At 43.2% G+C, this 26372-nt stretch overlaps 1 pseudogene; it reads right to left on the reverse strand.

Moving 5' to 3' along the window:
* Window positions 1-2141: 2141 nt before the first annotated feature.
* On the reverse strand, window positions 2142-22551 carry LOC140695387 (uncharacterized; annotated as a pseudogene).
* Between the last annotated feature and the right edge of the window lie 3821 nt (window positions 22552-26372).

A 26372-nucleotide genomic window follows, 5' to 3' on the forward strand; every position in this document is an offset into this window, starting at 1 on the left:
CCTTCATCCACCTTTGAGAGGTAGCTCAGAGGTTTTGGAGATTTCTGCTTTGCTAAAGAGAGCTATTTGGTCTCATTCAATATCCACCAGCCCTCTTTCCTGGAGATTTGCGGGCTACTTGTCCCTGCAGTTTCTCAGTCCAGAATTTACTGCTTCCATAAGCGACTTCAGCTAACTGGATTTATAACGGATCGTTCCCACCGTCTGGAATCTGCTCGTTTTGCACAATCCATTTGTAAGTGGTCATTCCCACAATTGCTGTATCTGTAGGAGCCACTGTACTTCCTTTTGTCTCTCAAGTTTGTAAAACAGTCAAAGGAACTTTTTCTTTGAAATTTTATTTTTTTTTAAATTTTCTTATGAGTTGGATATTACAGAACCGAGAAACATATGTATTTGGTTATTGAATAATTTCTCTTTTGTCGTATTTGATTGTGTCACTCCAGTTAAAATAAAACCACCCTGGTGAAATGACAAGGCAGTTTCTTTGCACCTGTTTATCTGTCACAGGACCCGGAAAGGTCTGCCACCTCCTCTAAAGGCCCTTTGAAGCAGTTATAACGATACCTCCATTTCAAGGATCGTCTCTTCCATGCGCAGGAAGAGCGCCCTTCCTGGGGGTGGACGGCACTGATCTGTGCGGTCAGGCTGTGCACGTTCCCCTTAAACACAATCCACGCCAGAAGCACAGGCCCAGATGCTGGGAGCGGTTTTAAAGAAACTCAAATATATATTATGAAATGATTGATTTGAGCAAACAAATGGGACTAAAAATTTTAAATGTGTAGAAAGTACACATGAGGAAAAAAATATCAAAAACCCTCCCTCCCTTTGACTTGAGAGAATGGAGTTCCATGAACTCACTGAAGATGTTGACTACTCTGAGCAGCGTGCTACGGCCCGGGACAAGTCAGTCACAGGCACCGCGACACAAAATTCATCTATTAAGTCTGATCGACAGTTCATGTAGATGTTGCTAAAACAGCAAGCCGATGTGACTGTGTAAACAGTAATAAAGTGCTTTGAGTGACCAGGCAATACCCATCTTATTGGTAAGAATGCGGCGCTCTAGCTGAGCTGCCTTTATAAGAAAAATGGCAGAACATAAATCATTTCGCAGCAGTGAAGTTCTAAATAGGAGGGCACTAACACAGCACTGAAATGAAGACTGGTTTCTCACCTAGAAACCAAGCAAGGCTAGGCAGAGGGGGTCCGTGAGATCTCAGACATCACATGCAAACATATTTTTGCATATGCATTTGTGCATTTTTGTGGGATATGGATTCATATTCCATATGTTAGATTTCATGTCCCATGTTTGTTAGATTTCAAAAAAGTCCATGCAGGCCTCCTCATCACCCCAAGCCCCCGCTCTCCAACCCCCACCACACACACACACACCCACATATAAAGAACTTCCGTCATGGTAACACCCTCCCGGGAACAGTAAGGGCTTTTTAATTTCACCGTAGAAAAAAAGTATTAATATTACAAGCATGCCCACAGAAATACCAGTAATTGAAAAAATTCTAATGTCTCTAAATCAGCTCAGACTTCTTTTCATTGACTACGACTAAGAAAACATGCAAGGTTAAGAAATCGTATTTATTGCTTCTTTGGTACAACCAGAGGTGTTACCTCAAACCTTTAAAATAAATAGCCTCATCAATAAAACTTATGATTGGCAGGATATTAAAATTCCTTCTTTGCTTTCACATAGAAGAGCCCGAAATATTAACAGGTGGGAGATGCAATACAGTTTGAAAAAATCCACGCCGACTGTGAAAACCACCACAGCTGTAAGGAAGTCACTCCATGTGGTCCAGCCTTCCCTGCAACTCCCGAGAGCGCACACTGACGGGGAGTTTGAGCACCGATTCTATCATCCCTAGTGGGGTCTCCTGGTACCTAGTCTGGTAATCCCCTACAGCACTGAAACAACATCCAAATAAAGAAGGAAAGTAACTACCGCAGCTGAGGTGTCCAAACCGTTGTCCATGTTTCCTGGCACAGTGGTCTGCAGCGTGTATAGCACGCTAAGGCTTACGGTCCCGGGGACAGGAATGTAAATTTGCTTCAAGGGAGGGGTTTTGTTTGTGTCACTGATGGCTCTGCTGGCTCCCATCCACAGGAAAGGGAAGAGGATTTCTGACTGTCAGGTGGGTCTTCCGGAATAAACCTGAAGGTGAGGCACCATCCCCTTGCCCTCGCTTCGGGCAGTGCTTCTCTCCCAAGCTTCCTCTCCAAGTGTGGTTTACGCTGACAGCGGTGCAGCGCTAAGCCTTTCACTAGTCAGGACCTTCGCTAAATGCCCGCTGACCAGCCTGCACGGTGCAGGAGGCTGGCTCGCAGAAAGCAGGAGGGCCGGGAGGTCCTGGGGAGCCAGGCACACCAGGGAGGCCTGCCACCCCTGAGGGGCCTCGCCCACCATCCTGGCCATTCCTCCCATAGCTGGCAGGAACCGGGTCACCTGAAACACACAAAAAGTTGCACACATGAGCAGGACACCCCTCGTGGCTGCAGACTGGCAGGAGGCACTGGACCTCCCACTGTCCAGCAGCGTGTACAAATGGCCTTAATACATGTTTTTGTAGGAGGCAGGGCATAGCTCAAGTGATAGAGCACATGCTTAGCATGCACAAGGTCCTGGGTTCAATCCCAGGTAACTCCTCCAAAACATAAATAAGAAACCTAATTACCTCCTCCCCTCCAAAATAATTTTTTAATGCTTTCTTAAATGATAGAGGATGACTAAAGATGATGATGGACGAAGATGATGATCCTTAAAGCTATTTGTCTGAGGTTTTGCCCTGTAAAAGTGGCCAGAGGGAAAAACTAGCCTTCCCATAACAGCTTATCAGCTTCTGGTGAGCCCTGACCTGGGCTCCAAGGTGCTCGGAGACTATTCTGTGGGAACCTAATTTTGGGGTGACACTAAGTCACATTCAAGTTACTCAAGAATTCCATTAACAAATATCTAAAAACTGCTTTTCAACTCTTGCGAAGAGAAAGCCCAGATCCAGAGTGTTCTCATTCTGCCTTGCTGGCCTCATGGGTGTGTTAGCTACACTAGCTGCCTGATGATTTTACAGTTTTCCAAAATTTCAAGGACCTATAAAGTGTTATTGCCAAACATTTCGTTTTTCTTAAAGTGAACATCGGTGTCATTCTCTGTGCTAACACTAGAGGGCAGTCGCGTTACACTGATGAAGGCTCAACGTGCCAGGACCCTTCCGACGGCTCTAATGACGCTGCGGAATCACAGGGGCTGTGCATACAGGCTTAAAAAAACACGGATACATTTCCAGCATTAATTAGAAATTTCTTACATGTCTCACTTTGTCCTGAGCTAACTTTTGTGGTGTTAGACAAAGCACACATGTTTAAGGAATTGGTGTATTTAGTGGTTTGCTCACTTAAGATCCCCAGGACTGAATAAAACAGTGGAAATTGGACAGCTGTGGAAATAGGATAAATGACTACTGCTAGACTTAAGCTTCAGAGGTGCCCTTTGCATTGCGGGATTTTTTTCCCACTCAACATTCACAAGCACAGCTCACCTAACTGCAGATTTTGCACAAGAAATCTGGTCCCGTGGCCTGGTATGGTGAGCGCCACATTCCTGGTGGTCCACACACGACTGTCACTTAGCTGACCCCTCTCCCCGGTGTTTAAATGCACAAAGAGAAGTCAAGACCCATCCTTAAATATGTTTTCCTAAAATTCCCAGGGTGCCAATGAACTGGTCCCCAGTGGACAAGTTTGGGGCAGCAGGAAAAGAGTAACTCTTGATGGGACAAGTGATGCCACGGAAGGTTCTGGTGAGAGATGGAAGGTAGGGGCAGGGATCGGGGTCTAAAGCCCCACAGATCCTGCTCTGTGAGTTCTGCACAGCTCTGTGGGAGGCAGAAGAGGAATCAAGACACTGAGCAGCTATGGGACACGCCAGTCAGATGATGCCTCAGATGGCAAGACCAGCTCATCGTACACCCGCCCAGCCTGCCCATCCTTTCATCCACAACGTGAACCTGGACATACGCACATCTGCCTCTGTCACTCACCCGAGACCTTTGTCGGGGCCTGGGACCTGTGTTACGTCTGTCTCTCTTCAAATATAAACGGAGGAATGACAATAGCGGTAAGAGCTAAATTCGCAGAACGTCTGCTACAAGCCAGGCACCATTCTAAGTGCTCTACAGGTACGAACACACCCACAGGTCCTCCCGAATGAGGCCGGACAGTAGGTGCGGTTATCCTGTCCCCCGTGCAGAGAAGATGCGAGCGCACCGAGAGGCAGCGCAGCTGAAAGTAAGTAAAAGGCAGCCGGGCTTGAGTCCGCACTTCTCACCTGTCTGCCCTCCTCCCTCTGGCCGCGAGAAGCTCACTCATGGTTTCTATTGACGTTAACACAGCAGAGCACGAAGGCCAAAATGACAGTCCACACAATGGTGATAACAATGCCCTGTGGTCCGTATTCGGCAACGGACCATCACAATCCCAAAGGGCACGTAATCTTTAACACTGAACCAACTAAGGGGTAAGGAGGAGAGACAGAGAACTAAACTGTGCAGAAAGAATGAAGGAATTCTGATCGCTGGATAGATAGTAAAGGAGTCAGTGCCATTTTTTCAAATTCATCAGCTATATTAGCACCAAGAAGGACCAAACGGTCGTCTTCTCACTCAACAGGCTGAGTCCCAAATCTAACAACAGGGACAACAAAGAAGGTCGCAGAATACTCTGTTCTGCAGGCTCTTTCCTCGACATGAGATGTATATGTATCTAGAAGGTTCTGGACAAGGTCTTGAACAGGGCCCTGCTGAGGGTTCCCTCAGGTCCTGAAGTCCCATCCGTTAGGTTTGGGAGAGACCAGAAAGCACATTTAATCCCATTTCAAGCTCTAACAAGGAAATGAAGAATGGCCCAGCCTCTCTGAGGACAGTGAGATGGTGACACGATCTGCTGTGACCTAGCACTATGCATTTGTGGGCGGAGCTGGAGATTTCGCGGAGGGAAGGTCTGAGGGGTCGGGAGTAGCAGCATCTTCCCGCTGAGCGACAGCCAGGAAGAGGCCACCAGGGCTGAACCAGGGCCCAGCTCTGCCCACCACCCACCTCCACACACAGAAGTGGGTTTGCTACGTTACTAGCAGCACCACGCATGAACCCGGACTGCGCAGGGGCGGTGGCCAGAAACCGCCCTAAGCATGTCAGATGGGCTGCCTCCTTCCCTTTCATTCTCAGAATTACGCTCTCTGGGAGATGGGACTCTTGACTATCATCTCTTTGGTAAGTGGGGAAGCTGAGGCACTGAGCAGTTAAGAACTTGTCTGGTGTCAGGAAGCCAGTTAGTGACCGTCAAGATGTGAGCCAGGCGTCTGGACTGTGGGGCCCAAGCTCCCAACAGCCCCGTTTCAGAGCACTCGCTTTAGGGGAGAAATGGCCCCCAAAACCCTTGCTCAGGGACTTGATGGGTTGGGAAACTGACAGCTGAGCATCTTTTCGTGCAGACAAGGGGATGTGAGCTGACAGAAAGCCGAAGCCCCAGCTGGGGCCTCCGGAGAAGTGAGCCAGTGTGCCAAAGCCCTGGGGAAGTGGCATGCTTCGGAAAGCAAGCCGTAATTTAAAAAAATAATAGTAATAATCTGTAATCTGGGGCAGGGGAGGGTACACTCAGTGATAGAGTGCATGCTTAGTGGGGTTCAATCTTTAGTGCCTTCAAAAAAAAATAATCTGCTACTCCGATTTTTCACTAAGTGACGCCAAATATCCTCTCAATGAAAATGTAACCAAAGCCCCAAAAGGAAGACCAGATTTCCGAGTGGGACCAGGAAGAGAGGGGCACGGGCTGGTAAAAGGCAGAAAGGAAACCCAGAAGGGAAGGTGTCGGAGTCCTGAGATGGGGAGTCCATGGAACTTTTTAACAAATCAGATTTAAGTATTAACTCCAAGAGCGGCCATAACAATTTTTTTTTTCATCAAGGAGACAAGATTAGGGCCAGGGAGAGCTGCCAGTGATGAGCTTGTCCTACCTTACCGTCTGCCCACACACGGATGGTCTGATGTGCTAAAAAAAGCTCATCAGCGAAGCCCCCTCCCGGCACCGCACAAACCCCAGGTGAGTGGGGGGTGCAGGTGGGAAATAGCGCCCCTCGTGGCGGCCAGGGGCACTGCGCACATGCGAGAGGCTCTTCTTTAATCTCCCCATTCTTAAACTTAAAACGTGGCTCATCCACAGGTTTTTTTTAAAGTAAGGGTCACCAGAAACAATCATATGTTTTTGATAAAGTAAAACCTTGTAAACCGTGCACGTTTCTGGTCCAAGAACAGTTAAGTGATTTGTTAACAAAATGGGAGGAGAAATTGTAAGGCTCTTGTGGGATTTATAACCCACAGATAATTAAGTAAATTGCAGTGATGCTATTGCATCAGCTTTAAAACCTCCTATTCCTACTATTGATAAAGGAGAGGAGCACTCAGCAGTCTCTTTCCTCTTCTCTCTTCTAAACGTCCATCAATGAATCCAGACTCTATAGTAAAATCTTCTCTTGGCCTCATTTAACTCCAACCACATTTTCTTTCCTTTTCCAATAGTAAAAGCCTCCCTTGTGATTCCAATCACAATCATCGATTTGTGAAAACGTCTTGACAGGCCCATGAATCAGTCTTAGAAAAGCAGTGTTTGAGCTCTCTCCAAATGTATTTGTATTTTTTAAAAAAATCTTTTAAATGAGAAAATCCCAAGGTGCAATGAAATGGATAATCAGAAAGCAACGATGTTTGGGGTGGCAATTATAACCTTGATTGAATATGCAAGCCATCGGCAGAATTAGAGAACCATCTTTTCTTTCTCTAGATTTTCTTTGACCGAGTTTTCCAAATCCACTATGGGAGCGTGGACCACCCTCCTTCCTCCTTCAGCACAAGCCCCCTCCCCTGATTTGCCGCCCCGGGGCTTTGGGGACCTTCCTGAGGCACGGCCCCACAGCGATCGGGGAGTTTGCTGGGAGGCTGCGTGCCATTCACACTCTCAGGCTTCTTCTGTGGTTGGACCTGGAAGCCATCGCCCAGTGGAAGAGCAAGCGGCCATCGAGACTCCGGCCACAGAGCAACCAGTGTGGAAGGAGAACAGACGCCCAAGGTGAGAATCTGGGCCCTTCACACAGAGGCTACTTTGTCACCTCAGCTGACCCAGCTGGGTATGTACCTGTGTGTGGCTTTTGGTGGCCAGGGTTAGAAATGTCCAAGTTTATTTTTGCATGTGGACTTCCGGACCGTCTGTACGTTTGAAGGAGAAGCATTTAAAATAAATTTCAGTTAACTCCCTGGGCAACACAAACAATTGAAACTTGGTTTCATTTTCCTGTCGCTCTTTTTAAACAAAGAGGAATTGAGCAGCTGGGGTAGAAATTCACTCAATTTCATAACAGGCGCCTTGTGGCTGGACTTTGACACTATTTTTTTCAGTATTTATTCAAGAAAGTTACATGTCAGGTGGGCAGAGGGTATAGCTCAGTGGTAGAGCATGTGCTTAGCATGCATGAGGTCCTAGGTTCAATCCCCAGTACCTCCATTTTAAAATAAAATAAAATAAAATAAAATAAAAAGTAAATAAATAAATAATAAATAAGCAAGCCTAATTACCCCTAAAAAATAAAGTGCTGTTTCAAGCCCTGACATGTATTCTCACTCAAAGAATTCAGACATGATTTACAGATTATCTAACTCTTCATTGAAGTTGGTTTTGAAAAATTGATGCTAGCCATTATTATCACGTGATAAACTCAAGTAATCAAAGAGCAATTCTTTGAAATATTATTCTAGCCAGACTACCCACTTGCTACCAATTTCCCCACCTCATACTTACTTGGGAGACCTGTAGCTCTGGGCACATCTTTGGGACATCTTCCTGGAAGGCCACGATCACCCCTTTCTCCCATGTCACCTGGATTTCATTAGAGAAATGTTATTTTTCTATGTATCTATAAAAATAAAGTTCCATATTTTTCAACTTAAAGCAAGGCCTGCATTCAGAAATCAAAAAGTTATGATGTTGCTACAAACTAGATTGTAGTAAGTACATAGCAAGGGAAAAATCAAGTTAATTATTTTAAGAGGTCTAAGGGGAAAAATCAAATGATTATATCCCTAGATGATGAAAAGACACCAGACAATTAAACATGCATTCCTGATACAACAGTCAATAAAATAAGAAGCTAGCTAATTCCTCAGCATGATAAAGTTTATCTGTCTCAACCCCTGGCTGGCGTGATGCTTCACGTGAAACACAAGCAGCAGCTCCACTCCAGTCAGGATGTTATAAAGACGCCTACTTTCTTACTATTATTTATTATTTGGTGTAAGTAACCCTTGTTCTCAGTGAGGCAGGAAGCCCCATAAAAAGACCAGCAGGACCCCCAGGCAGGGCCACTACTCTCCTGCCAACACCATCCAGTTCCCTGGCCCAGAGGCTCTATCTCACTTTTTGCCTCTGAAATGGCTTACTTACCCCTAAAATTCTATTGGTTCCCTGAGCTCACTTCTGATTGATTACTTCCTTCACTCCTGATTGGTTATTACTCTCACTTCTGATTGGTCCACTTCCCTAACTTCTGATTGGTCCATTTGTAGTACTTCAGTCACATGGAGCTCACTCCTGATTGGTTATTTCTCTCACTCCTGATTGGTCTATTTCCATAAAGCTTGTTCCTGGTTGGTCAACTTCTGTTATACTTTATTTACATATGATGTTGCAAAGTGTAAAACTGGCAGCCTATAAAGGCCTGTGCAAACCTACAGACAGAGTCCAGAGCTTGGAGTGTTAACTCCTCTGGGTCTGCTGGCGTAATAAACCTGAGTTCTCCAACTCTCCGAGTGCTGCTTGGTTTCTCGCCTGGATCCAGGTTGCTGTCACAATTGAGCTGTAACACATTTTTCTGCAACATCAGGTGATACGACTGTTGATCTTACACCCTAGAAAACCAATTCAAAATCTACGAACAATAAGAGAATTCAGTAAAGGAGCAAGGTACAAAATTAATATATGGAAATCAATAATTTTCACATATACAAACAATCAGGAATAAGATGTAGTGAAACAAAGATCCCATTTGTAATAGCAACTAAATTATTAAATAACCAGGAATAAGTTTAATCAGAAATATGCAAATCCAACCTGGAGAAAAATTTAACAGAAGATTAAAAACAATCTAAGTGTCCACTGAAGGGTTAAATATATGGTGGTACTTTTTTATAGAGTAGAATGCTATGCACCTGTGAAGAAGAACCAGGAAGCTCTTTGACATGATCCCCAAGACATTGTTAAGTGAAAAAAGCCAGGGCCAGACCACTTACTAAAGGACAATACAATTTATTGAAATGATATAAGAAAAAATATACATTCATTGATCATCACAGATATGGATATTTAGGAATCTAATAATAGTGATTACCTAATAGAAAGGATAAAGGAATCGAGGCAGATGGGAGATGGGGCTGGGAGAGACATGCTTCACTGAATATCTTTTTATACACTTTAAAATTCATGAACAATGTACATTTAGTATTACCAAAAATGAATTAATGAATTTTTGAAATTTAGAGGGTGCTGTCACAAGGGAGTACATTTCAATTCTGCCTCATTATTTACAGGGAATAAAGGAAATCTGGATTGCAACCAACCATGTGTCTTTGCAAGACAGCTGACTGAATTCGGGGATCCAGCAGCCACAGAACAAAGTTGTATTAAACTGGCCCCTGCAGAGACCAAACCCACAACCTTGGCCTCATTAACAAAGTGCCTCAAAACCTTAGTTAACTGGTCCTAAATGACTTCTACTGCTCCTGGTAGGAGGCATTACCTGTTTCCCCACCAGTATAGTATTATATTGTTATTTTACTACATTGTTAGAAGATGCAATGGCATTTTGCAACAAATTCTATACATAATCATTTTTTCCAAATATTCATATCAGCTCAACCTCATCCAATGTTATCGGGTTCGTTATAATTTTAAAAACTAAGCCACGTACACAACAAAAATAGAGTATCTGTACAACCATATGCACATTTGTCAGTCAAAAATCTCAAATTATGAAATGAATCTTTAAATAGTAACCATACTTCAATTTTTAGCTGTGAATTTCCTTGTGTGAAGATTTTTTACAATGTCAACCACCTTTTCAAAACAAAGTTTTGTAAGTATTGTGTAAGGATTTACAGCTCAGCTCGAACTCACACGAACTAGTTATTTTTTACACTCATCACCGATACGGCCTTACTGCATTAGGAAGCTAAGACAACTAGCATTTTTAAAACTAACAGCTTAAGCTCTCTAGTTAACTTAGCAATTTAAATGTCATATCACTGCAAATCTCAAGGCTGGCCATAGACTGTGCCTCATTTTCTGAAGAGATGAGATGAGCAGAGAAAGTTAAACTGCAGCTTTCACAGGGATGGTGCAATAGGGAAGAACAAACCTGACTCCCTATGAGATCTGTTCCCTTAGCTCTAGCCCTGTGCTCTGTGTCCTGGGCTGAGCCATGCTGGTTCTGCACCTTTTGTAAAAGCATGTTGCCTAGAGCCTGAAATAGACAGGAGAGCCCACTCTCCAGGCTCTGACCTTTAAGGATGAAACACTCTTCCATTCAGATAGAGATAAAAAGTTGAAGAACAGAGAATAACATTTGTCAGAGGCTTGAGACAAGGCATAGCGACATATCTACTTGACTCACACTAAAAAAATTCTAAACATACACACAGCCTCACTCAGAGACTGAAAACTACCCCAAACCATGAACACTTAAAAAGTACTTATGACATGAAAGACTGACGTGATCCTAAGCAAGGTGAACACTGGGCCAGTCGGGGGTCTCTTGTGTTTCTGCTCCAGCGTCACATGACATGAACACACATGAAACAGACACACAACAAGGCTGTGGCTCCAACGCGTTTGTGTAAAAGCGTGTAAAGCATGGTGATGAAAGCCAAAATACACATCAACACGACTTAAGCTTTGAGTATGATCTGAGGCCTGTTTCTACGAGTTCCTATTAAAAATGTTCTGCTGTGTTTTTCAGAGTAAGTTTTTAGAAAGAAAACAGTGATTTGATTAAGACATAGCCTGAACTATTAGTAAAACTTATCTATGTAGCAATGTCTCTGGAAAAAGGCTCTCAAAGCATCTCCATGGAAACCAGCACCTACACCATTCCTTCTTTATTAAGTGGGGGGAAAAAAGGCAACAAGAGGCAATGAAATACATCTCTGATCAGAAGAACAGTTAAGTTTCAAATGGTGGAGTGTTTATTCTTAAGAAAAATTTGATCTGTAACCTTTGGGTAGTAGAACACTACGTGTTTTCAACTAAATAGGACTTTTAGTGTATGTGATGGACAAGGAAGATTCAGTCCACTTATCAAGAATCTTACATTTCCAAATTGTGACAGTATTGACTGATAAGAGTCCATCTGATTATTCCTTTCTGTCCACGCCCCACATTTTAAGAAGTAAAACTGAGAGAAGATACTGTTTTAAAGGAACCCAATGCCAAGAAATGTATGAAGGAGGGTGGGGAGAGAAAGTTCTTTAGGGAAAAAAAAAAACTCTATCACATCCAGATTCTAGGCTATGTCACAAATACTGCAGGAAGAAACAGTCCCTTATATGATCAAACTATGCCTAATGAATGAACTTACTGCTAGAGATCCTTTCCAGGTTCCAAATATAGAAACAGATTTTTCTTCCTTTCAAAATAAGGTTCACCTGCTAGGGCCAACCCAGCCCAACCCAGACACAACTCCATGCTCCAGTTCCAAGCATCCCAGGAAGTTTCCAGAACAGGTCCCCTTTATTTCCAGTGCTTCTCAGCCCTGGTTGCACACTGAAATCCCCTGGGGAATACTGTGAATGCCTAATGTAAATCAAAACCTCTGGGAAGGGGACCCAGACATGGATGTAGCCCAGGCTGGAGAGGCAGCCCTCTGCAGACTCTCCCAGGGAAGCAGGTAGACAGACACTTTCCTTTCTTAGGGAATAAGGTGGGACTTCAGAAGCGGTCTTTACTAAGTCAAAGTTAAGCTCTGTCCCAAATATGGAGACTTCACTTTAGCCAGAGAAGAGAGGGCTGGCAGCCCTACAAGATGCTCCTTCTCAGTGGGAAGATGGGTGACGCCCCCCACGGACACTGCTGCCCTCACTGCAGGGTTTCTGATTCAGTGAGTCTGGGCCAGCAGGAGAACTGCTTTCCTAACAGGTCTCTGATGATGTGGACGCAGCGGGGGCCACTCTTTGGGAACCACGGCTCAGCAGGGAACTCAGGAAAGCATGGGCTTCGCCACAACACAGACAACTAAGCCAGCAGTCCGCCCGCAGTGGTGGAGTTTCCTCGAAGAGTTGACACAGGAAGCAGGGCCCGACCCTGGGGAGAGCACCTCTGGTCAGAATTCCTGAACTGAAGGTAAAAGCAGGACCAAGGTGAGTGGCCATGGGATTCTTTCAAACACCCGGTTCTCTTTAAGATGCACTCTGAGCTCTCTCCATGTTTGATTGTGTTCAGCCTCTGAAAACTTGGAAATCTGCCAGGTTGACCCGGGGCCCCATTAACACACCGCTCTGCGCATGCCAAATAGGAAATAATGAACAACGCTGTTCCAGCTGAGGGTGCAGTGAGCCGAATGTGTCAGCAATTCACAGACAGATCCCAAAATGCAGCTGGCTTGACTTCTGACCACTCACACCAAAATGTTTATCCCTAATTGGGGCACCCCTGTTTAAAAAACACACATCCTCTCTTGATTTTGGTGCCATGTCTTTCTGAAGTTCCCCGGAGAGCTGTCAGTCCCTCCTCATGATACATAAACTCCTCGCTCTCAGTTCTCTCTGTAAATTACCCGGCACACTCCCACCCCAAGCTGACAGACTTACTCAGCTCAACTAGCAAACACCACCGGGGGCAGCCAGCCCTCCTCCAAGTTCTGCGGAATACCTAACCCATTCATAAGCCTACTCCCCTGCAAAATAACTGGTCTCAGGGGCTTAGCTTGCTTTCAATAAATGGAGAAGAAACAAACTCTCTCACAGTCTCTCATACCTTAAATAAGGAATAAAGTTAGACTGAATTTCAGAGCTGAACAAAGAAAGTCCCTCAAATCTGACAGCCAGTGTCACTCTTTAAAAGAAGAGGGAGGCAAGAAAGTGGGGGGTGGGGGAGGCCGCGTTAACTCCTGATGTGACCTTTCTGACGTCCTAACAAACTGTTGGTTTAAGTTGACACGCACAAATCTTCAAGGGCTGGTTGCCATCTCAGAACAACTCTATGATGATTCTAGGGGTCTCGATAAAAATAAAAACCTGAATGATCCTTTACCAGATCCCATGAGGTTTATTTTGAACTATGGTTAAGGCAGACTGTAACTGAAAAACCCTGGCACCAAAAGGCAAGGGACCTTAATTCTGGTGTTTGGTCTACTGTTGTCATACACCAAGGTAAAGAAAATATCAAACAACAGTTTTCCAGTCCTGACCATCACCACTGTGAAAAGCGAGCAATCCATCTTACCGCGCAGACAGCTGGTGCTTGCTAGGACACGTGAATTCATCTGAAAAAGGGCAGTGTACATCCCTGGTTCCACGGGGGCAAAATGCCTTACCTTCAGGTCCCCTCAAACCGAGAGCCCCTAGGGGACCCTTCATGCCTGGGAGGCCACGATGTCCCTTATGGCCAGGAAAACCATTCTCTCCGGGGGTCCTAGGGGACCGGGGGGTCCAGGTGGCCCAGGGAGGCCAGAGGCTCCCGAGTCGGGACGCTTGAGGCTAGCAGCCATCTCAGCAAAATGCCCTAGAAGATAATAAACAAAAGAGCCCAGAATAGTCAGACACATGCAAGTGATTCAAATGAAAAGAGAGGTATTTCAAGTGTGTCTTTTTCTCAGCGTGTCACCACAGCTTCAAAACCGGCGGTGAGAAATAAGTAAAGTGGGGTCATTTTTTTCACAAGCTTTCTGCCAGGAAGCTTCACTGGGGATGCTTTTCTATTCAGCCCTCCCTGGATAAACCTGGTCCTGCTGCTTTGAGACACGGGGGAGGGAATTAAAGTCCTTAAACTGCAGGGCTCTGGGCTAAGCGGTGCTCCTCAGGGGTGAGGGTCTCACCTGAACCTGCTGGTTATCTGAAAGCCAGGAGGAAAGTGAGTTTCTCAACATGGGTAGGGAGTGGATGTCCAGGAGCTTTCTGAAAGCCAAGGACATCATCCAGAATTAGTACCAAGACACCCTTTGAGACCCAGGCTTACATTTTTAGCTTGAAGATACTTAAGTCACATGAAATATCCAGAGAATTCATGACTTCCTATTAATAATCCTTCTCAGAAGTTTTTTCATGCTTGGAACAGACACCAGACATTAGTGCTCGCTCCCTAAGAATGGTCAGTCTGTCTGAAAAATTAATAACTGCGTAGGCTTTTCCAGGAATCATTAAAGAGACTAAGAACCATCCACAGTAACCATGGAGAACAGGAAAATGGTCCCATTAAAATGCTCTCAGGGAAATATTCTAGTGCAGTGTTTTTAAAAAGCTTTTAGAGTGTGAAGGAGAATATAAATTGGAAACCCATTTTTTAACCAAGATTTTAAAGTTGTTCAAATACGAGTGTCCTACGCTGGCCTTCTTTAGGTAAGAGTTAGCATAAAGTCATAATATTCTCAGTGTGAAATATTTAAAATTGAAATATCGTTTCAAGATAAAATGTCGACAGCAGTGGTTTTCAAATACAGAGGTGATGATTCCATTCTGGAAAACTTGATGAACCTACTAGATAAACTTACTACCTTATGAATGTATGAAAGAACACGATAATTAATAGTATTGCCATAGTTACAGATGAATTTGGAAAAAAAGGCTAACATGCAAAAATATATCACTACTTTAGTAAAATTCTAGTTATTGATTTTCTACATCCATGGTACCTGAGTAGAAGCAATGTCCTTATGCTTCCTAGAGGCACAGAGTCTGCCAGTTACTACTCACATAATCCACAGGGAGAGTCTAGGTCAGTGCCAGGTACACAGCAGGTGGTAGGATGTTAACAGGAGAAAGGTTCTGAGAATTTGTGTTCCAAAGGGGAAAAAAATGTGTGTGTGTGTGTGTGTGTGTGTGTGTGTATGGGGTGTACTTTCTTGTAAATCAACCGCATTGGCAAAAAAAAAAAAAAAAAATCCAGGCTAACCCCAAAAGGTAATATTTTTCTTTGAGGCTATAAGCTATTGCAAATGGCAACAAATTGGATAAAACAGAATTGAAATTAATGTTATTCAAAATCTCCCACCTTTATGTCTGTTAGTCTTATGGTTACCAAAGGGGAAGGGGTTGGGAGGGATAAATTGGGAGTCTGGGATTAGCAAATACACACTACTATGTCCAGAACAGATAAAGAACAAGGTCCTACTGCATAGCACAGTGAACTACATTCAATATCTTATAATAACCTACAATGAAAAGGAATCTGAAACAGAAGATATGTGTAACTGAATCACTATGCTGTATACCAGAAACTAACAAAAACATTGTAAATCAACTACATTTCAATAAAAAAAAAACCTCCCACCTTTAAAGCATACAAAATGTCAAGCCATTCTGACGTATTTATCTTGCATGACTCTCATGCAAACCTGCTTAATGTGCTGATCTGTGGGTGCTCTACCCTGGGACAGAAAAGAAAACAGACCGTTGTACATGGAACCATAAAGGGGACACTGTTAGATGAGCAAGTGTCGGACTTGGCAAGGAGCCAGATCGTCTGGATTTACAAGGGAAATGGCCCAGCTGCTGAGGAGCTGAGGTCTCGTCCTGCCCAACTGCCCCTCTGCCCCCACCTGGTACTGGGATGGAGTTTCCAAAGGGAACCCCAGGTACTGCCCATCACTCACTGGAGGGCCCTGGATACCAGGCAGGCCGGGGGCACCCTTTTCTCCCTGCACGCCTCATGGTCCAGGCGGTCCTCAAGGTCCTTCCTCTCCAGGAAGCCCCCGGCTTCCTTTAGGCCCCCTCAAGCCAGGCTCCCCAGGGTTACCTGCCTGGAACACAACAGCGAACTGTAAAACTGGGCCACGCACAGGGAATGTGTCTGCTTAATACCAACACAGGCACTGACATGAAGCTGCGGGTTGACTTAAGCTCCATTACCTAAGAGGTATTTGCCCAGAGGCTGCGAATCCTCCAGGTAAAGACACACAAGGCCACATGACAATGCTCCCATCTCTTAAAATTCCAGTTCAAGTGAACTTTTTAAAGATCTGTCTTTTTGGTATGGTTATTATTTCAAAATGTTAATTGGAACAATCCATTTTGAAACCACATTCTTCATACTTTGATCCAGTTCTAACAGCAAGGTAGTTTTTAATGAAACATGATAACTTTTCCTGGCCACCAAAAGACCGCTGAGTTCACAAGAAATGTTACGTGGTAGATCAGCAATACAGAAAGCATCAAATAAATATATTTCCAAGAACGTAAGTCATTTAGCCTATATAATAGTCTCTGGAGCATTTGGAGAAGTCACATATGTCTGGGAACTATCAAATACTAGCAGGAACTAAATCAATGTATTTAAAATACCCAAACAAAAAGTGAGAGTCCATAATTTAAGTGCTGAGGAAGTTAAAAATCTAAATATTAAAGATGTTAAAAAATAAACCAATTATTTCTTTAGCACAAAAGCATAAACCAATTAGATTTTTCTTCTGAAAGCAGACCACTAAAAGCATTTTTAAAGTCCTCATCTACAATGATTGCTTTAAAGGAGACTAAATTCATTCACTTGTTGTTAAACCACCTCTAGTGGAATTTGTGGCATACTAGTTCCGGTGTACAACTGTTCACAGAATAAGAATGAGAGATAAAAGGGCAGGAGGCATCGAGGGAATGCTAGTGCTCAAGACATGAATGTTCATAAAACAACGCAATCCTGCTTCTGTTTCATATGCAACATTCGTCTAGAAAAAGCCTACTCGTTCCAACATTCAAATGTTTTAAACTAAAAGAAAAAAGGTGGTGAAGCAATGCTTTCCCTAGACACATCGAAATAAAGCTCAGGGAGTATGCTTTTTCCCAATCTCTCTTTATGCAAAAAAACAAAACAAACAAACAAAAACCCTGACATTCATCAAGTCAACCTGTCAAAATTGCTTCTTTGAATAAATTATGGCTTAAAAGACTTCCTGAAAGTCAGGGTCAGTGGGGAGAGCTGAGGATGGAATGAAGGCGGGGGACCTGTCAGGTGACTAGGATGCAAAACCACAGCAACTACAAAAAAAATAAAATAAAACCCACAGAAGAAACCAAATGAATTCAGAATGCACTAAGAACTGGCAGACACATAAGAAGGAATGTGAATGGTCTTTAGGAGAAGAGAGGGACTTTCAGTTGACAGCCAGTGGCCTCAGGAAACAGAGACTTCAGTCCTACAACCACTAGGATATGAATGAGCTCAGAAGTGGGTTCTTCCCCAGAGCCTTCAGATAAGAGCTTAGCCATCCAATATCCTGTTTTTGGCTTTTCAAGATTCCAAGTAGAGTCCAGTTGAATCAATCCCAACTTTTACCTGCAGAATTGAGATTTAGTAAATGGCTTTGCTCTAAGCTGCTAAAAAGAAAGAAGAAGAGGGAGGAGGAGAGGAAGGAGGAGGGGGAGGTGGAGGAGAAGAAGAGAGAAGAACAGAGGAAGAGGAGAAGGAGAGGAAGGAGAAGAAGGAGGAAAAGGAGGACAAGGTGACCACGACGATGATGATGGCGAAGGAGAAGGAGGAGAGGAAGAACTAGAACTAGGAGAAAACAAAGGAGACCAAATTTGAGGGTGATACCTGGCTGGCAATGTCTGCAATATTGCTAGAACAAGGGGCAGGCAGTTTCGATGAAGATGTCAAGGGCCAACATGGCCAGGACATCACAGGGGTCCCGGGTCTTTGGGAAAGAATTTATCAGTTGAGGAGTGGGCTGCTGAAATAGAACCCGGGGAACAGACCTCACCCACTTGCCGGGTTTGTCCGGGCTGAAGTCACTGAGGAAAGGGGAAGCCCTTCTCTTAGCAGCCATTTCCCCTGATGCAGGGGCTGTACTTCAGTTTCATCGGTGTTACTTGGGAAGGGTCGGGAAAGACAGGGTAGGAAGGGTGGCGATAAATCAAGAACTAACTCCTAGTAGTATATCCAAAATTAAATGAAATGAACTCATTTGACATCTGCATTGCTCACCCACATTTTTCTTTTATAACTTGAATTATCACCGTTGGACATCAGTGATTATTTCTAGACAGTAAAGGAGGATTTCCATTCCCAAATTCTACCCAAGTTCATTCTTTACGTTGTTCTCAGTCCTCAGCCATGGCTGTCAGGGAGTCCTAGGTACAGAGTTGTCACCTGAAGCCCGAGATTGTCACAGGGCATTCAGAAGCAGCATGCAAGCAGCTGAAGTGACACAGTGTGATCATTTCCATCTCAGTGCTGTGTGATCAGCCCAGGGCAGCGCACTGGGACCCAGCCTGGATGGGTCCCTCCAGAGAAAGTTGGGCTGAGGATGGTGTTAAGTGCTTAAGTAGGAGGCACTATTCTAAGGAAAGAGGAAGAGTGCTCCAGGCTGGGAGAAGAGCACACAGCATGAAGAAACATTTAGCTGAACTGCAAGCAGATAAAGCTCCAGAGAGGTCGGAGATGACCCTGGCGAGGCAGGGACCGCTTTGCTGAAGGCTTTGTGTGCGCTTCGCTAAGGCTGTGGTTTTTCTCTATGAAGTGTTGTTCCTGAAGGGTTTTAAGCAGAGGAGGGACAGGCTGTGGGCTTTACCTTTTTTTTATCTAGACGACACTGGCGGCCGTGAGGATAATGTGTTGCACAGGGACAGAGGGGCTTTGGTGGGGAGGGGGTGGTGGATTCCAGAAACAGGATTGACTTGGAAATTAATGGATCCTGCTGGTAGCGACACTTGAGACTGTAGTCAGCTTCATCCTTTCTCCTTATATTACCCTAAATTTCTTACTGTAATAAATCTGCACAACTTTTAGCAAATCATCAGAGGTCTGCTACTGATTCTCTAATTCTGAACTCATCTCATCTCTAGGGACATCAGCTGACTTTCTGTAAAGTGATCAATTGAATGAGGTGACCATTTTCTACCTCTAATAATTATCTGTATTTTCTTAAGCACAGTGCCTGTGACTTACTTCTGTAAGTAGAATACGCAGGAGATTAAGAAAATTACTGAAATATTTGCAGTGATATCACTGACAAGGAAATTCAGTTATCCTCTCTTCACTGCTAAGCACAGTTCAGTTCTTGTAAAAGTGACTTATTATGGAACAAATTACGACATATACTCAGTGAGCCACTTAGGAAAAAAAAACTTCCCTTGGCATGGTTAGGTCAAAATGCAGTTCCATTTACAGTGTTGTAAGGTTTTTTTTTTTTCCTTTGCACTAATTCATTACTTAAAAAATAAATTTAGACATTAATTTCCTTAAATGTAAGTCCTTTTAGAATTGAGTTTTACAGAATGATTTCATAAAGCAGAACACTGTATTTTCTACAGTTTTATTGATATTTTTATTTTTATACCGTAACTGTTTGTTATACTTACAGATCCCTTTGGGCCAGGTAACGCTATATCTCCCTAAATCAATAAAACCCAATTATAGTAGAAGAGTGTATTCACATCTGATAGTTCAGTAAAAGTATTTCAGAGGGATTGTGCTGCTGAAGTCTACAGAACACCACAAACAAAAGAACCCTGGCCCCGCAGAAACACATTAGATTCAAAATCTCGATTCTGGTCCTAGTTCTGCTACTTAACTTTATGACCGTGTGTGAGCTTTGTAACCTCCCAGCCATGGGTGACCTTGTCTGCTAAATACCAGGGTTGAATAGGAGCTCTCCAAGGCTCCATCCAGATCTAAAATGCTAGGTGTTGAGAATTAAATGTGTAAGTCAAAAAATATTAAACTACCATGTTGTTATATATAACACAATAGATATTTAAACCAGGTGGCTTCAGTTTTGAAACCCTAACAATATTTTCAAACTTGTCCCCAAAAGTCTATCCGAATAAATATGCATACTTTTATGCCTAAAAAACAAACTTCAATATCTCCCACCATTGGTTCTAGGTATGAATTCAGCTTGTTTTAGCATATCAGTGCATCTCCACTACAAAAGAGAATAATTTAAAACATCCTCTTAGTGGAGAGGGTATAGCAGAGGTCCTGGGTTCAATCCCCAGTACATCCATTAAAAAAATAAATTAAATAAATAGATAAATAAGCCTAATTACCTCCCCCTCAAAATTTTTTTTAAAAAAGTCCTCTTAGCTTATAAAATGAACAGTTTGAATAGAAAATAGAATTAGAATAATCCTTTTGTCATTCACTTAATTGTTAGGAAGCTCAGCCTAATTCAGATGTCACACTTATAGTAACTCTAAATTCTAAAAATCTGAATCAAGCAACATTACCAGAGTTTTCTCCTGTGCTAAAAGCTCTCTGAAAAGATTTTATGAGAACTCTGTCACCTCCCCACCCCAAAGCACCCAGTGTGCTTCCACACCAGGTCACGTTACATTGTGTCAAAACCAGGCAGCTGAGCCCGCAGACCCAGCAGTGCCGGCGGCAGCGGCAACTTGCTCTCATTCTCACTGCCTTCCTGGAGATGCAGCTGCAGCCTCCTCTGGGGGTGGAAGTCACTTCTTTGGAGGGTTTTAGACTCAAGAGAATGGCCACCAGGGTCACACTCGTGAGCCACAACTTTCCAACTGTAACAAAACTTTCCTTTTCTTTCCATGATAAACACTGTTCATAGACTTTCTACAGTCATGTAAGAATCACCTTGAATGTCTAGATGGAAAGTGACTGAAAATTTGCCCCCTAAGGGGAACACTTTGCCCTCCAAGTGCTTCAGGCTAGGTCTATTGATCTGCGGGTGTTTCCCTCTGCTTTACTTGGTCTTGGCTACAATTCTAGGGGGTCATCTGCCAGCTATATAAGCAACATCTTAGCCTTTAAAGAAGTCAGCAAGGATAGCAGTGTCAGCGAGAAGAAAACATGTATGCTTCTAATAGAGTTAAAATCAGGGAGTCTCCATCAATAACCAGAAAAAAAGCTCTTACGAGTTCACCCTTCTCCTGCTTCACCTTCTTCCCCAGAGACACCCTAAAAAGTAAGACTAAATGTCACATTGTTTAAAATTCTTAGTCCCTTGGCTCAATTTTCACCAGCCAATACTGCTAAGCATTCCTAAGCCCCCACAGCGCCCCCTAGATCATGCAGAAATACACAGTGCTCTCAGCGGCTTTCCAATCTAGCTGTCAGGGGCTGTTCCCAACCAGAAAACAGCCTGGAGAAAACCAGGAGGTGAGGCTGAGTTTCCGCTAAAGTTAAGGATTATTGACTGTACCAGCAATTTTGTAATTAGGGAAGGGTTAGAAAGGGCTCTGACAGCAGAAAGCAAAGAACAGAGGGAGGTCTAACTCTAATTCACCTGCATAGTTTATTTGCTAAGGTCTTGGGTAAAGAAAAAAAAATGGTATGGCTCAGGAGGGCATGATCAGCCTGGAGTAAACCAATTCAGTGAATAAGAGAGACAGGACCACCCTTTTCAAAGGCAGACAGTGTGTAGTCTTGAAGGCAAAGCCTTCATTAGCTCCAGCTTGTAAAAATAGTAGATCAAGCTACAGACCAAATTAAACCCTGGGCGTCACTCACAAAACACATTCAGAGAAACTGCCCACAAATCGGCCAGTGCTGGTGAAACTCATCAACGCACATTAAACCCTGTATTTCACACTATTCGGACGATGGAGCCTACCGGTTCACCCTTTGGACCAGTTTCGCCAACCGAAGAGAAATGCCATCTTCTCACCACCTAGCAAGTGTCAGGAATGACCTGGAGAAACTGACAACTGTCCAAAAACTCACTGGCCACTTGAAGTGATCTCTGACCACATTCAGGTAAAATGTGGCAAGTAGGAATGTAAATTTACAACTAAATAGGAAGTGTGACTACAGCTAAAATTTTTACTTTACTTGGCTTTTATTTTTTCCCTTCTAAAAAGTTATTGCATTAGTAGATGTCTGGCTTCTTAACCTCCACTCTCAGTACTTTAGGATATCTTTCTGGATAGATCTCTATGATAATTCCTAGAAAAATTCTCCACTGGGCCCAAAGCAAGCCTGGTTTCTCAACATAGCAGAAATCAGCCTTCCAAACAAGGAACCTTCTGGACAGCTTGAGAGCTTACCCCTGTCACCTTTCATTCTTGGAAGTCCAGGGGGGCCAGGAACGCCGGGGAGGCCAGCGCTACCCAAAGAACCCTGAAGGACAAACACAGAGTCCCCAGAAGCACAGTTATTGCAACAAAGAAAACACACAAGCCAGACACGGCCTCAGGTGTGTTGACTCCTGTCTGAAACAAATGTGCTGGGCTCGGTTTAATCCTGCTCCTCCAACCTGCCACATTCTCAGGAGAAGAGAGCCCATCCCCTCTCCCACCACCCCACCTCTGAGGTCTTCAATTCCATGCTTTACGCACCTTCCCAACTGTGGGCTCTTTCAGTTGAGTCCCTGGGATGAGGACAGCCCCACTTGCTGTGTAAACAAGCCTGCCTGAGAACAAGGCAGCATTCACACACAGTCCTTTCCAATTCCAAGAACCAGCAGAGGCCACACGGAGCCCTCCACATCTCCCCAGTTTTAAAATAAATGCTACCAGCCACGTAGATTGAAATACCCTCTGGGGGTCTCCTAGATTTAACTGGAAATCTCACATTTACCTTTTCACACACTCACCCAGGAAGAGAAATCAAGGGTGATGAAATCACCCTCTGTAACTTGTTTTTCTCTCCTGGCTTTTTTTTTAAATTTGTTGCATTTTATAGGAAGCAAATAAGCTGCTGGAGACTAGAAATATTACTGACCAGTTTACCTGGTGGTCCTGGGGGTCCGACTGGCCCTACTTCACTTCGACTGCCCTGGAAAAACACAAACACGATGGTCAACCGGACAGTCTACCAAAACGCACATGTGTAATCCCTGCGTCAGTAAAATAACATTCGACCTAGGTTTTTGTTTAAGTATAAAAGTCATCAAGGTATTCTCCCCATCCTCAACCGAAGGAGAGACCTTTATATAAAATGCCTGCAGCCCCCTCAGTGTTCATCCTTCCATAAATATTCGAGGGCTGTTCACTGTGGTACAGACCTTTCAACAGAAGTCACATCCCATACCCCTACAGGAAATGGCAATCAGGAATTTCCAGCGTCTAAATCACAACCTCACTTAGATCATGGTTATTTTGTGTACATGTTTTATCCTCTCGTTTAGACTTACGTGTTCGAGGTATAGACATATTAAAACTTTGAATTCTACTTTTATGTCTAAAACACAGAGCAAATTTCAGGTCTACAGTAGGCTTTAAAGCAGTATCTGACAAATGATCTTGAACCTCAAAAGAGTGAAAAAAGAGGCACAGGACAGAGATGTTTCCCTATAAACTACTACTTCAAAAAGACACAGATAGTAGAAATGTGTCAAGTTTCTGAAATTAAAAATGATTCATTCTATTCGTGCTTGTTCTAAACATGCCTTAAAAGGTTAAACATATTTTGGAAAGTACAATTTATAATGAAGATATACCAAAAGCGACACTTTTGTGAGCCAATTTCAGTTTTTTATTGGAAACTCCAAGCCCTCTGAGTAAAGGAAACACATGAACTCTTCCATTTTTTAACCTGAGAACTTCATACACTTCTATGCAGGCTGATAAAAGCTCGTTTATTATTTCAAAAGACTATGAAAGTAGTCTTTTGAGTTTGTTTTCCTTGTAAAGGACATAACAATTTCATATTAATGCTTAATATTTGTAAATGCTTCTGATAAGATTATCCTGACCTGACCCATATGCTAGTCATTGATCTATAAATAGAAGGAAATGTCAAGACCCATAAGCTTTCCAAAGTTTCAACTGCTCTAAAGGATTAAGAAGTGTTTGTCAAGTTGTAAGTCTCTCACTATGAGCTGTCATTTCATGGCAGTTGATTCTTATGACTTACAGGTGATTTAAACAAGATGCTCTTGAATGCTTTTCAAAATCTTTTATATACACGTTCCTGCCTAATATATGAGCCTGGATGATGACATTGGTCCTTAACCCTCGTGAGCAGCTTAGGAGCCAGAAGCCACGCCTGACAAGGATGGATGCTGGGAAGATGTCAGTCACATGGAAACCAACCTTGGTGACAGATTCTTCAGTCTGTCTCTACCCATAAAGACTGGGTTCCACCCCATTAATTCAACCCAGCACTTCAAAGTTCAAGACAGAGTTTCTCCAGTATATCTTCTCTGCTGGCATTTCCAAATAATTTCTGAACTGCATCATGACTGAAATCCTAAATGTCACTGTGCTAATGTGACTTTAATCCACAGAACAATTAATCATCCTTGGCAGGAAACATCATTAATCAAATCAAAAAAAGAAAGCAAAGTTCTTTGCACAACCTCAAGTATTCATTCCTAAACAAATGAACTGTTATGCCATCGATTCCAAAATAAAAATGATTAATATAGTTTTTTTTCTCTTCCACAAACCAAAGAGCTAAATTAAAATAAAGGATTTTATAACCTTTCATTCACTTTGGGAGAGATTAATTTTCTTCCTAGTCAAAGGCATAGATTTACTCTGCTGGAATCTCATTTTCTCCATCTTTCATGAGCTCTTACTATTCAGTTCAGAAGTCTTTCCCAACCCCTGGCAGGCCCTTGTTAACACCTATGAATGGCTCAGAACCCAGTTTAGACAGCCTGCCCTGCTGAACTTCTTCAGCCATGACACTGCCACACACACAGGACCAGGGAAAAGACCGGTGAAGTCATGGGCATTTACTCTGCCATCACTGCACACAGACAGCATGTGGGTCTTCATTTTCATTTCACTTCTATCCTATAATCCTTGGCTAGTATTTCTATAGAAATCAACTTGCTGTGAAAAAGGGGAATGCTTATTTTCACAACAATAGTCAAATAGCTACGAAAAAAGTATTAGGACAAGATTTTTCTGATGGCCATCTTATGATTTCTATATGTTCTAAAACCATGCATATTCTTTCTCTAAGTTCTGGAATCCCACGTGGAACTAAGGTGAACATGAGGAATCAAGACATTAATAATAATCTCTGAAAACGTACATCCAATGAAATACATCCTGCCAGGAGCAATTCACCATAAACTGGCAACCACAAGTGTGCTAAATAAATGATAAATCTCCTATGTTTCAATAGCTGTGGTGAAACCATATTCTCAGATGTGGGCAACAGAGGCTGGTGGGGAAGTGGCGATCCTGCCCAGTGGCTAATATTTACAAATTCCAGGACAAAAGTTTTGATCTTTAACAAGAGAATTGGAAGGAACCAGGAAAAAAGGTAAAATCGTATTAAAAATGTGAAGACCATAAGAAATGCTCTATTTTTCTCTTGGATGCTCTGTGTCACCATGTATATCCCCAACATGTTCAGACACATCTGCCAACATTCATCCCTATTTCAGAAGCCAATCAAGGCTTTTTTAAAAAAAGATGCAGACCCTCTACCAGTGATTCCCAACTCTGGCTGTGCACTGAAATCCCCTGGGGAGTTTTCAGAAATACATTTCACTGGTGTCTTCCACCCCTCCTCTCTCTCTCTCCCTCCACACCCCATCTCTTTGCCCTGATCCTGATTCAGCAGGTCTGGGGTAAGACCCAGGGATTTGTTGGGGCTGATGTTCTGTTGGTGTGTCTTCACTAGCTCCACTTAGACTTTTGTTAAATGCTTGTTGTGAAAGTTCCATAAATACTGACATTTAAAATTTGTGAAAGAAGTGTGCCATTAGAATTTGCCAAGCTAACTTCAAACAAAAAACATTCAGCAGAGACTTGACTTATGGAGGCATCAGAGGGTGGAGAGGAGGACATGGACCCAGAGCCCTGTGGCCAGGTCTGAAGTCTGGCTCTGCCATGCAGCAGGGAACTCCAGGCTCACAACTCAGTCTCTCTGGGCCTTAGTTTCTTCATCTGTAAAATGTGTTTTTTTGAGGATTACGTAGTCACATGATGCACTTAGAACAATGTCCAGCTCATAGCAAGCACTGCAGACGTGGTAGTTATGTTTACCCAAGGTTTTATTTATTCTATCCAAGGAATAGAGAAATCAATCAAAATCACGTGATTTAAAATTTGTTTTGTTTTGTTTTGTTTTCTGGAGGAGGTAATTAGGTTTATTTATTTGTTTGTTTACTTAAATTTAACAGACGTATTGGGGATCAAACCCATGATCTCATGCATGCTAAGCATGCACTCTACCACTGAGCT

The sequence above is a fragment of the Vicugna pacos genome, unplaced genomic scaffold (genome assembly GCF_048564905.1).
Source record: "Vicugna pacos unplaced genomic scaffold, VicPac4 scaffold_202, whole genome shotgun sequence".
Classification (NCBI taxonomy): domain Eukaryota; kingdom Metazoa; phylum Chordata; class Mammalia; order Artiodactyla; family Camelidae; genus Vicugna; species Vicugna pacos.